At 35.1% G+C, this 12,113-nt stretch overlaps 1 long non-coding RNA gene across 1 annotated transcript; it reads left to right on the top strand.

Moving 5' to 3' along the window:
* The first annotated feature begins 5,186 nt into the window (after positions 1–5,186).
* LOC145820292 (uncharacterized) lies at positions 5,187–10,670 on the top strand. The gene is made up of 2 exons (XR_014361561.1): positions 5,187–7,484; positions 8,767–10,670. It is a non-coding gene; the product is annotated as an uncharacterized LOC145820292 (long non-coding RNA).
* The last annotated feature ends 1,443 nt before the right edge of the window (positions 10,671–12,113 follow it).

The following is a 12,113-nucleotide window of genomic DNA, read 5'->3' as shown; positions in this document are numbered from 1 at the left end:
CCAAGTCACTGTGTTTCCCTCATAAGATGAAGAGTGGTTAGCCTTTCTTCAACGTAAAAGAACTTGATATAGAATTGTTTTACTAAGTCTTCCCACGAAGAAATAGAGCCAGCAGCGAGGTTGGCGTACTATGAGAATGCTCGATCTGTGAGGGACTTGGAGAATTCTCTCATGCGGAGGTTTCGGTCTTCTCAATGGGCACCAAGGGCGTCAAGGAAGCGCGAAACGTGCTCCGTAGCGTTCCCTTTTCGTCCGTCAAAATGAACAAACTTGGGTACAGTGTACCCTGCCGGATATGGGAGACTTGCGATATTAATAGGGTATGGGGGACGGAGATCCAGTTCTTGAGAGATAGGGATGTGACCTTTGTTTGTCTGAAGGAGGTTGTGTATGTGTTCCTTTACTTCGTCCAGTGTCAGGGGTTAGACTGAAGGAACCTGGTCTGACGGGAGAGCTGGAGAGCAAGTTGAAACCACCGCGGCAGGAGTTCCGCCGACCAAACCGACTGGTGGCAAGGGTGTTTGGCTTGGAGCCTGTGGGGGGTGCAGTACGGCTGTCTGCCCTCCTACTAGGTTTTGTAAGTTGTTTCGAAGAGCGGGGTTAGCCTCTGAGCCATTATGAGCTGATGGCAAAACTCCATTTTGTGATGACGAAAGGGGGTTAGATGTTGATGGAAGTGTAGGCGCCCTTTGTAAGGCTAATAAGGCATCCATCAAGAGTTGTTGGTTCTGTTGGAGAGAGGTGACATTCTCAACCAAAGCACGGAGTTGTTCCGCTATGGCCGGTTGAGAGGATTGTTCCTCCGGAAAGCCGTCGGGGTTGTGTTCCGAGGTCTCCACCAAAGCCTCCCTACCGCCACCTTGGGATGTTGCTGTACCGGTTCTGGTATTCTTTTTGGGTGCCATGTGAAGTGGGCACCACTCTTCCCCAGTGGAGTATAATGTGGGTGATAGAGGTTAGAGGCGATCGGTCGTTGACCTCTGGGAAGATGGTAGGCACTTCAATGACTTAAGATCACCGGAGGTGGAGGAGTAGAAGACCAAGGCAAGCTTAGAGAGGGAAGAGGTGGCAGTGAGAGACCTTAAACACTTAATGTATGTTATGTGATTCTCGTTGCTCTTGCTGTGTGTTTTGGGCTGCACTTATGATGTCGTTATATAAACTCCAGGAGTATTGGAGCCCAAGCAACCTCAAGACAGGTGGCAAGTTCTCCTTAACTCGACAGGACGGTGATATCAGCCCTACTAGCTGTGTCCTATGATTCAGGTCCTCGGGGAGGTTGTATCATAGGAACTGCAAGGGTAGGTGTGATATCTTTTAAGGCGTATCATATGTGCATCAGATGTAAGTGTAAAGTCAACGTCTCTTTCTCTAAGCCAGGTCAAAAGGGGAGCTATCACTGCAGGAAGATAGCTACACGACCTTGACGATCCCGAGGTCTTAGCCTCCAATCCACAATCCTCCAATTATCCCAAGCGGGAGTGCCTAGGTCCTGTCCCCGACCTAGCCAGCCAAGAGGGTGAATGCATGGGTGAGCCAAGGGCTCACCTCAGTAGCCAAGTAAACATAGGTAAGCCAAACATATGTGAGGCAAGAGTCTGGCTATGTTGTTATGGAGCTGGGTGAGTGGGTAGACAATACATTTCTTGAGTTATAAAGGGCCATGAAGAGCTCTAAGTGAGCCAGCTCCATGTGGCCTTGTTTCATTCTTGGTGGTGCGCATGCCCCCGCTTAGGCTAGGCATACAATCTCGACTCGTCGTGGTGCCTCAGGGGTCTACCACGTGAATGCGTAATGGTGATGACATACTCATCGTGGTGCCTCGGGGGTCTGCCACGTGGATGTGTAGTGGTGTTGATGTGACGCCCGTTGGGCTCGCCACGTGCCAAGTATAGTATAGATACCCACAGGATTCATGACTAATTTTCCACTCTTTGCATATGTCATATATATAGGTAAGCCAAAAAAAAAAACTGAATATAATGAATGCCTAGCGCCACCCTACTAAGGGCAGAGGATGAACGTAGTTGTCTTTAGTGTACCATTGGTGGCTTTATCTGTTTAGTGACCATCTGTGACAGTTGAACTGCAAAGTTGCTACTTTCTTTAAAATTGCTTTGCAATTTATATAATGAATAAGCACGAGCATTTATTACCGAATCCATTTTCTTATAAATGGAAAAATGTTCTTCTGCTCTTGACTTTCATAATATCAATTCTCATTATTGTTTGCTTAGCAGATCAAAGACTGAAGTACAACTCTTAAAATTAATTTTGTAGGGCCATTGTACATCTTGCTCAAACAGGATTGTTTTGGTGGTGCTTGTTTGGCATCCCAATCGAAGCATTGATTCCTCGTTTTGTTGTAAAAATTTTTGTTCAATACTATGGAGCTGATGATATTCAGATTGCAAGAGAAGCCGAGAAGTTTGGGGGGTTTAGGGAGTTTGGAGGTGCAAAGATTGAAATGAACCCAATTTTCGATCCCCCGAGGAGATGACTAGGTGATTTTGCTGTGTGCATCTAATCTTCTTCTTTTTTGTAAAAACTGTAGTTGTCATATTCTTTTAGGCTTTTTTTTAAAAATTATTTTATTTTATCTTCTTTTTTTTTTCTCTGTGTCAAGTATATCATATTATTTAGGCTGCATCATAATATATCTCCCTTTCACTCTAGCCACATTTCGATTGTTTGCTATCGGAAGGATAGAAATTGTAATACTTGAGTTTGTATCCTTCCTATTGTAATTTTTCACAGAATGATGCAATGTAAATTAGAGCGCTGTTTACAACACAAAATCATTACCATTGTTATACATTTATTTGTTACGATGAAAGAGTTAATTTTCTCAGGCTTTGGAGTTGTGTATAGTATTCTTGGTTTTGGTGTTGTGGTTAATTTCATATGTTAATTTAAGATAACAGTGTGATACAAGGAAATGTGGTTAGTTTCAGATTTTATTATCAGAAAACATTTTGGGAACATGGTTTTGGTGTTGTAGTTATCACATCCCAACTGTTGTTGTGAAGATGAGTGTCTTCCTTTTCTATGAGCTTGCTGTTGCTGCTGCTGCTATCAAAATTGATTGGTGACAGCTGTGTTTGACTCTTTCCAGCTGATCTATGCTTTTTATTTATTTTTTTTTTAATTTTTTTTTTTATAAATATGTTTGTGACTGTAATGATTGTATTGTGTTAGCAGTCAGTGGATTGTTCTTTACCAAATGAACAATATTATGGAGGAATCTACATATTGGTGCACTTTTTTTTTTTTTTTTCTTTTTTTTTTTTGTGCTCGCACGCACATCTGAAAATTTTGAAAATCAATAAAAGCTTTGTGGATATCATAGAATTCTTACTGTGCTGCCGGAAAATATTGGGATATCATAGAATTTTTGTTTTGACCTGGCCCTAGCCGGCCGGGCCTACCCTCCTGCCTTAGATCATTTCTTCCATTCTGGATGCAAGCTGCTAGTGGGCATAAACGAATAAAGTCACCGATTAGGATTTAGGGTTTTTTTATACTAAATTTGAAAAAAAATTCTGTGATGTTCAGAAAAATAAATAAATACACTAACCATCCATAAGGTTCAGGCAAAAATTACAATATGCCTATAAATTTGGTATAATTACATTGATCTATTTTTTCGTAATGTTAAAGCAATAGGAATTAATGCATAAAAGTGTGTAAACATAAGCATAAACAAGAAATAATATATATTTCAGTGTAAATATGATGTCAATATCATTTTTTTTCATATATAGGACTAACGAATTCTTGATGAAAAAATGGCACAGTTTTAAAACCTTAAGGTAATCCAATATAATTATGCTAAATTAGTTTGATTACGTAAGCTTAATTAGTAATTTAAAAAATAATGTTTAAGCCATAATTTACTGGAATCAGTTCTTTTTTTTTTTTTTCTAAAAACCGAATTTTGCAAAACTATAAGGTAACAAGATCTTATATTATCATTTTGAATTCTTATAATGATTTTTTATTTTATTTTATTTTATTTTATTTATATCTTAATTTATGTAAGTGATAGAGACCCTGCAAAAGGCGTTGGAGAGCCTCTCTCTGAAGCGATTTCCAACGTCTTTTTGGCAAGCTCCAAAAATATTTTCATAGTGTAGATCTGGATTTTTTTATACCTAAAAAGAAAGGTTTGAGAGCTTAGAATATCTAACGTTTTGTTTGTTTAGGCAGAAAATATTTTTTGAAAAATATTTTTTGTACTTTCTAGTGTTTGGTATAATGAAAAACGAAAGTCAACGGAAAATATTTTCCATAATCAACAGAAAACAAGCATATTTGAACATAAAAATATTTTCCATTTTTACGAGGTGAAAAACGTTTTTTGAACTAAAATTTTACCATTTCCACCTCCACCAACACACCCCTCTCACTTTCACTACTACATCACCATCACCATGGCCACTGCCACCATCATCGTCGTCACCGTTACTGTCGTCCCACCACCACCACCAAACATAGAAAAATATTTTATTCGAAAAACATTTTCAGAAAATATTTTCTTCGAAAAACATTTTCAAAAAATATTTTTCGTTCAAACAAACAGAGCATAAGGTACGACACTCTCTCTCATATCTTCCCTACTCATTAACCAATCATATTAGTTACACATTAGTGATCTTGTAAATCATTTTTTAATTTAAAAAGTATTTAGAATGGTCTAAATAAATATATTTTTAACTTTTCATTAAAAAAAATATGCAAAAAAAAAAATAGACAAATAATATAGAATAATGCTTGGGACCCCCTTTTGGGGGTCACCCCTCGAGCAAGGATCCTCTAGAGTGATTTTTTCCTAAAGTTTCCTAAAGTACTACAGTGTATGGTTGAGATTTATTGGCAAGTCACATCAATTTTTCTGATGTGACTTGCCAGTAAATCTCAACCACACAATATAACACTCTAGGAAACTTTAGGGAAATTTTACTCTAGAGGATCCTTGGTGCACCCCCTCACCCCCCTCTTGCCACGTGGCGGGTGATGATTGGAGGAGCAGGAAAAAAAAGAAAAAGAAAAAAAAAATGTGACCAATGAGAGAGAGAGAAGGTCAAAGGGGTTGAGAGGAAAAGGGGATGAATCATTGTTAAATAATATAATAAAAAAAATTAAAAAAAATACACGTCGGTAGTGCACCCCAAACCACTAAAAATCTAAAATCAGAGTGTAGCAGAGCTTGAAGCGTGGTGTTACTGAAAATCGGAGTGTTCATGGGTCGATGAGCAATGGGATCGGCGAGTTTCGGATCAAAATTCCCGGTCGATCGAGTGTTACGGTGATTTTTGGGAGGAAAAAAAATCTTATCGTAACCCTAACCCTAATTTTGTGTCTACTAGGGTTGTGAGAGATGGGTATTGAGAGAGGTTAGGGTTGGGGAAGAGAGGCGGTGGTAGTAGTGGTGATGGGGTGGGGATGAAGAGAGAGGGGGACCTGGTGGCGGAGGTGGTGGTGACGATTAAGGGATTGGGAGATGGGTTTATGAGGTTGGAGAGGATGAATATGGACATGGTGAGGGAAGTCGAGGCGATGCAATGGACATGGAGATGAAGTGGACCGAGATGCTTCTCGAATCACAGGAGCGGATTGTGGAGTTCTTTGGGAAGGCTTTATCGGAGAAGAGAAACAAGAAGGCTAAGAGGATGCCAACGCCAAAAGCTTAGATTTTGGGCTGCCATGGGAATTGCAGAGTTCATAGTTGGAAGATTCAGAGAAAAATGCTTTTTCAGGTGTTGTGGAGCTCTCTGAAGCTGGCAAACTTGGGTTCGCATAGCTCTTGTATGTAAGTTGTCTTTTTTGTAACTTTGTCTCAATTGATTTTTAGAGCAATTGAACAATTGGAACTGAATAATTGTAGCTTGTTTTAGATGAATTTAGGTTAATTTCAAACTTGACAATCAAAGTGTTCTTTTATTGTTTTTGATTCTTTGTATGAGAGTTATGCTTTTTATCCAATTGCATTAGTTTGCGATGGCTACTTGATTGGAAAACAGAAGACTTGCAATTTGGTTTTGATGGCTGGAAATTGATTTGATGTCTATTGTACTTAGTTTGCTAGTATAACTGGAAAACAGAAGACTTGCAATTGGTACTTAGTTTGCTAGTATAACTGGAGTTGGGAGATAGAGATTGGGATACAGTATAGGAATTGAAATTGAAGATGTGATACTAAAGATTAGTTGTGTGGTAGAGGAATGCTTACTAAGAAAGATGTTTCAATGGTTGTTGGCCATTTCAAAAGCATTTGAAGTCGATTATTATATCTAAATGCAATAAAATGCTGGGTGCTTGTTTTTTAAATTCTAGAAAAATATTTCATGTTGTAAATAAATTACATTTTCTTTTAAAAGAATTTCAAGAGGTTTTGCCCAAGTATTTTCTTGGGGTGCCAAAATGTTTTCCCCAAATATTTAGCCAATGTTTGGATCATGGGTTTTGATAAGGATTTGAATAGGAAAAGGTAAAAAGTGAGGACAATGTGACTGAAATATAATCAGATGGAGGTAGGCCACTATGTCAAAAAGCCATCATATTTCGTTGATGGATAATAGAGATGAGCTGCCATTGAGATGATACTTTAGTAAATAGAATATTACCTATAACAATTTTCCTAGTACTTATGTGATATTATATATATATATATATATATCATTGTCTGGTGGTGGTAATTATAATTTATAATCATTACTTTGTATTTTATAGATTGTATTCCAAATTCCAATTAAACTTAGATTATGTAAGTTTTGTTGGTTGCTCTAACCTTTGAGATTTTTGTTTTTGCTTAGTGTGTTTGTATTATTGGGTGAAATTCTAGAAGAGGGTTGAAAAGGTTTTATTTCGGGTCTCTAGGGTTTGTTGTGCATGGCAGAAGGGCAAGTATGTGAATATTTCATTTGATGTCGTAATTTAGCAGACTTGCAGTTGATAATTTCCTTATCTTTGTCAATCATATCCTTTAATTAATGATATTTAGGAGATATGCTCCATTTAAATTGTGACAAAAAAGGTTGTCCATTCTTACTGAATACTTCAGTTCATCTGAGAGTGAAGCTTTAGTTGTAGAAGTTTGTTTTGCAACTTCCTTTATCTTTTGTGGTTATGATCTCAAGACTGAGATGTCAATCCATTTTAGTTTGTCAAGTTGGCTTGTTGAATTTCCATGTTTAGTTTAGCCCATTTGTGTTAGCATAGAACAAGTCAAAGTTTGGAATTGGTTGTGCAAGTAAAAGGTTGTGAATTTCTTTAGGAATTGCATACATAGGGACACTTTAGTGTTTCCCAGTATACTCTTATTCAGGCACAAGAGTGATGTGATTTTTATGTAATCTGCTGGTGTATCACTTTTGTTTTTCATTTGTCTTCAATAATTACTTCAAAGGAAATGTGAGATTGTAGCACACCCCAAATTCAGATATGACCGGCTGTGGCCCACAGAGACTTAGCCCAAGGCACACGTAAGCCTAAATATGAACTCAAAATCACAAAGAATAAATGTGACGATAGCCCAAAAATAAATAAATCAAAACCTAATCCAATGACATGTCACAAGTATAAATGGTAAAACCAACCATAACTAACTTCCAAAAATATATACTAAACGGAACACAAACCGCCCACAAAATAAAATAATTCTAAATAAAATCCAACCACAATGTATGCACAAAATCGACATAACAAGCTAAAACAAAATAATGAATGTCCTAGAAATCCATGCAATTGAATTCCCGCTACGCTATGAGTCCACTTTAAGTCCTTCTAACACTTCGAAATGGTAAACAACTAAGTTTATAATTTTCTAGCAAGTATGTTGCAAGTTCAAGCCCAGCTTGATTCCCAAAAAACCCAACTAAATGTATGTCTCAAGGCATTGATAATGCAAACCGTGGTGGTGTTTTGATTCCTGAGGGAAGTTGGGGTCAATTGTGGAGTTTAAATCTTGCTGTAGAATAGAGGCAAATGGTTCATATCTGTAATATATGGGTTTCTTTGTGAAACTCTTTTATACATTTCATTATCAACAATGCTCATTGCATAGCTGACTATCTGCCAACAATTATCAATCAAGCTAATTAACAACAATAAATTGAAAAAAAAGATAAAATTAACCTAAATAATTAACTAAGGCATTATGCTAAGAGCTTGGACACAACGATATAAAAATTTTATATTGTTTCTCGTTTATCATTGATTTCAAATTACTTTTTCAAATTTGTAATGCGTGTGTTTCCAAAGTGTCTTTAAAGCATATCTAATGTGTAGAAATTTTTTAAAAACACTACAACAAAACTGAGTTTTTACCACATCAACAACATACAACAAATACAAGTCGTAATTTTTCAATTTTACGACTTTCTTTTTTTGCATGTCGTAAATAATCTACAATAAATGCAAGTCGTAATAAATTTTTTGATGATATGCATAGAGCATGCTGTTGATACATCAAATATACACGGCACACAATTACTAACCATTGAAAATATTTCACTTTATGCGACACACAATTGCTGTCGCGAAAGGTATGACTTAAAAAAAGTAGGTGGGAAAATAAAAGCTCTAGTGCCAAACACTAGCAAAAATATTAAGTTAAAAACAATCAAATATATCAAAAGAGCCCTAACTCTTTGTCTCCACACTCTACGTTTCTGATAACTAAATCACCCCTCCTCTTCTGTTCTCTTCTCTTGGGGTTTGGATCCTATGTCCTTTATCTTCACTGAAGGGAGCATTTTTGTTTAGGGTTTACAACATCTGTTCTCTCAACTCTCGCAACTGCTCTGTCAATGTCGATCGACGATCTCAAGTTTCGTCTCTGAACAACACTTGCTTCTATCGTTGGTGTCATCTGCAACAAACAAAATATCTGGCATGTTCTTCTTCTTTGTCTAATCCTATCTTCAATGCTGTATTTTATTTGGTTTTTTGCCATAGATTCGTGCTCTTGTTTTATTCATGGTGCGTTCCCTTCAAAATCTGCCTACTATGTGTTTGACAATATGTCTACACAAGATATTCACATGTCTCTGCCTCCATAAATTGTCCACCAAGTGCTTGTGAATTTGTCTAAACCAAAAATTCAATTGTGTTACCATATCTCTTCTCTCAGCATAAATACAAATACAAAACCATAAAAAAATAAAAAAATAAATTCAGTCCTTGGGTATTTTATAGTAGGTAAAACCATACCGTCATGTTAAAAAAAAAAAAAAAAAAAAATTCTTTTGTTATGATGTTCATACACTTGCAATGTTCAAGTATCTTCAGAACAACAAAAAAAACACAAAAATAAAGGCTCCAATTTATTTTATTCAAAGTTTATGTAGAAAGTTACTATTGTGATTGGGCCTTCAAATCCACCGGGAATTCGAAACAGATTCTTAGACATTCAAAAGCTTCCATTAATATCATTGACTTACAATCCACTTGACAGGAAATAAACCAAACAAAGAAACAAGATCCAAAATATGATGAATTTTCTAATACTTTTGAACCAGAATTTCAATTGTTTGGCCATGTCTCATTCCATAAGTGTAGATACAAATACAAAAAGATTAAGAAAACATAATAAATCAGTGACCATTGTTTGGCTGGCCATGTCTCATTCCATGAGCATAGATACAAATACAAAAAGATTAAAAAAACATAATAAATCAGTGGCCATTGTTTGGCCATATGTTTGGCTACACTTTTTTGAGTTAATTTCAGAATTTGTTTTTGACAAGTGTTTTTGGACAAGTGACCATTGTTTGATTGTTGGAGTTAAATTCAATTGCCGATTCAAATGTTAATTAAGAAAGTTTTTTTTTTTTTCTCTTGTTAAGAAAATAAAATAAGTTAGAATTCAAGTTGATAAAAATTGTGGGTTTAATTATTTAAAATGAATGCGTGGTTGTTTAGCTTGAAACAATAGTGTGGGAGTTTTCATTGTCTTTTACATTTAGGAATGTACATAGCAATGAGTGGATAGACTGCAATAGAATGAATTGACAATAGCCATTTTTCTCCACCTTCTTAAAGGCAAAAAGCAATTCCTTGAGTAGCATTCAATGATTATCATGTGGTCTTTTTGAGTTATCCATTTGAATGGGATCTCAGTCATTTCCAAAATTGAGATTATATAGCCAATGTATCAATCATTCATAGTTTAGTCTTGATTTTCATAGCTTTTGAGTTGTCTTCCAGAGGAATAGCCATGTAGTTGCAATTTTCATGCCGCAATTCATTATGTACAAAATTTTGGGACCTTTTGGGATGCTACTTTCCAGCTTGATGAAGGGATTTTGAATTGTATCTTCGCTAGTAGTGATTGAAGATGCAAAGCTATGAAGAGAGGCTACCTATGGATAAAGCGGAGTAAGTATGTCAATATGAACCGTTTATTTCCTTTTGCTCATTGAGATGTGAAGTAATTCAATTTAGAAAAATTGACTAGAGTAGGTTTGCAGCATCATTGGTGGTGTAGAATCACTCTTGAACCCACTCTTAAAGTAAGTCATGTTGGACCTCTCACCATGTATATTTGTTAATTCTGTAACTTTTAGTAATTCTTCTAGTTGAATCCTTAGATTTTATCTCGTCTGATGTACCAGACATTGCCATAATTGGTTATGCTAGCTATGATTCATCTCTTTTGCATCTTAAAATTATTTTGATACATAATGACTATGGAAAATTGACTGTGTTATTGGCAATATTTTAGGATGCTACTCACTAGATACCGGTAGCATCAATTTTTTTATTTTATTTTATTCTTTATGATTTGGATATAAGATATTTAGTAGCTCAAGGCACCTTAATTATATTGTAAGCATCTTATTCTTAGCTAACAATAGCGCGACCCCCACGCGTATGGCGTGTCTGGTTCTAACTAGTATATATATATATATATCAACGTCGCCAAGATTATCATACTCTATTACTGATTTAGTATTTAATCATTGTATAGCCTCTTAACTTTTAGAAAGCACTAATCACTCTGTTTGTTTTCATTTTTTAGAATTCACTTTTCAAAAAATTCTACTTCTTATTTTCCGTATTTTTTTTTGTTTTTACAGAATTTTTTTAATATTTTAAGGAATTTCTTTAAAAATTTTAGACACACCTAACATAAATACACTTAAAAAGTATAATTTTTGTGAAAAAAATCTTTAAAAAATTCATTAAATACCAAAAATACAAAAAAATATGAAAATTCAGTATATTTTTCATATTTTTGTGTATTTATTAATTTTTAAAAATATGTTTTCACAAATATTTTACTTTTTAGATATATCTAAGTAAGGTGCATCTAAAAAAGTTTTTTAAAAAAAAATGCTTAAAATTTTAAAAATATTCATTAAAAACAAAGAACACGAAAAACAAAATATCCAATTTTCAAAAAACAAAAACCAAACGAATTGAATAGTATCTCAAATGTTTAAAGATGTGAAAAGGCTATCTGGGATAAGTGGGCTTTATGAAACATTTGGGAACTATGGTTAGCTCACAGCAAAGAGTTTGAATGCAGAACCGTAAGGTATGTTCATTTTTCCTAACCTTTATTATCTTAATTCACGACTCTCTAAACAATTTTGAATCTTCCATAGAAGTTTCTAGTGTTATGTCATCAATTAGTTTGGGCAGTAAATGATTGGAAGCAGATAACGGGCATTTTGCTCTTTTAAGATATGCATTGGTTTCTTAGTATTATAGAACTGAACTTTCATAAAAGTTCTTGGAATTTTGTCTTTAATTGTAAAGTGTAAACCATGTGATTTATCAGCTTCTTCTATTGGGATAATTCTATGTGCTTCTCTAATATTTAAAATGTTGACATTGGTCCTTCTATATATTTGTTGTTTTGGTTTCAATCAAATGTTTTCTTTGGTTGATTTAAGGCATACTGTCTATTTATTTACTTTTTTACTTTTTCAGTTTCAATCAAATGTTCTTTTTTTGGTTGAATTAATTGGTTCATATTATTTTCAACTATTCATCTTTGCATCACTGGGAAACTTCGATTTATTTAGTGTGATCATTAAAGCAAACTCATTACCTATGCGAGTAGGGATGTAATATATTTTTATTAACTATATAGTATTTCTTAG

Source organism: Camellia sinensis, chromosome 2 (assembly GCF_055761805.1).
Source record: "Camellia sinensis isolate YWXY chromosome 2, ASM5576180v1, whole genome shotgun sequence".
NCBI classification, from domain to species: Eukaryota; Viridiplantae; Streptophyta; class Magnoliopsida; order Ericales; family Theaceae; genus Camellia; species Camellia sinensis.
This window is presented reverse-complemented; position numbering and strand designations above follow the sequence as displayed.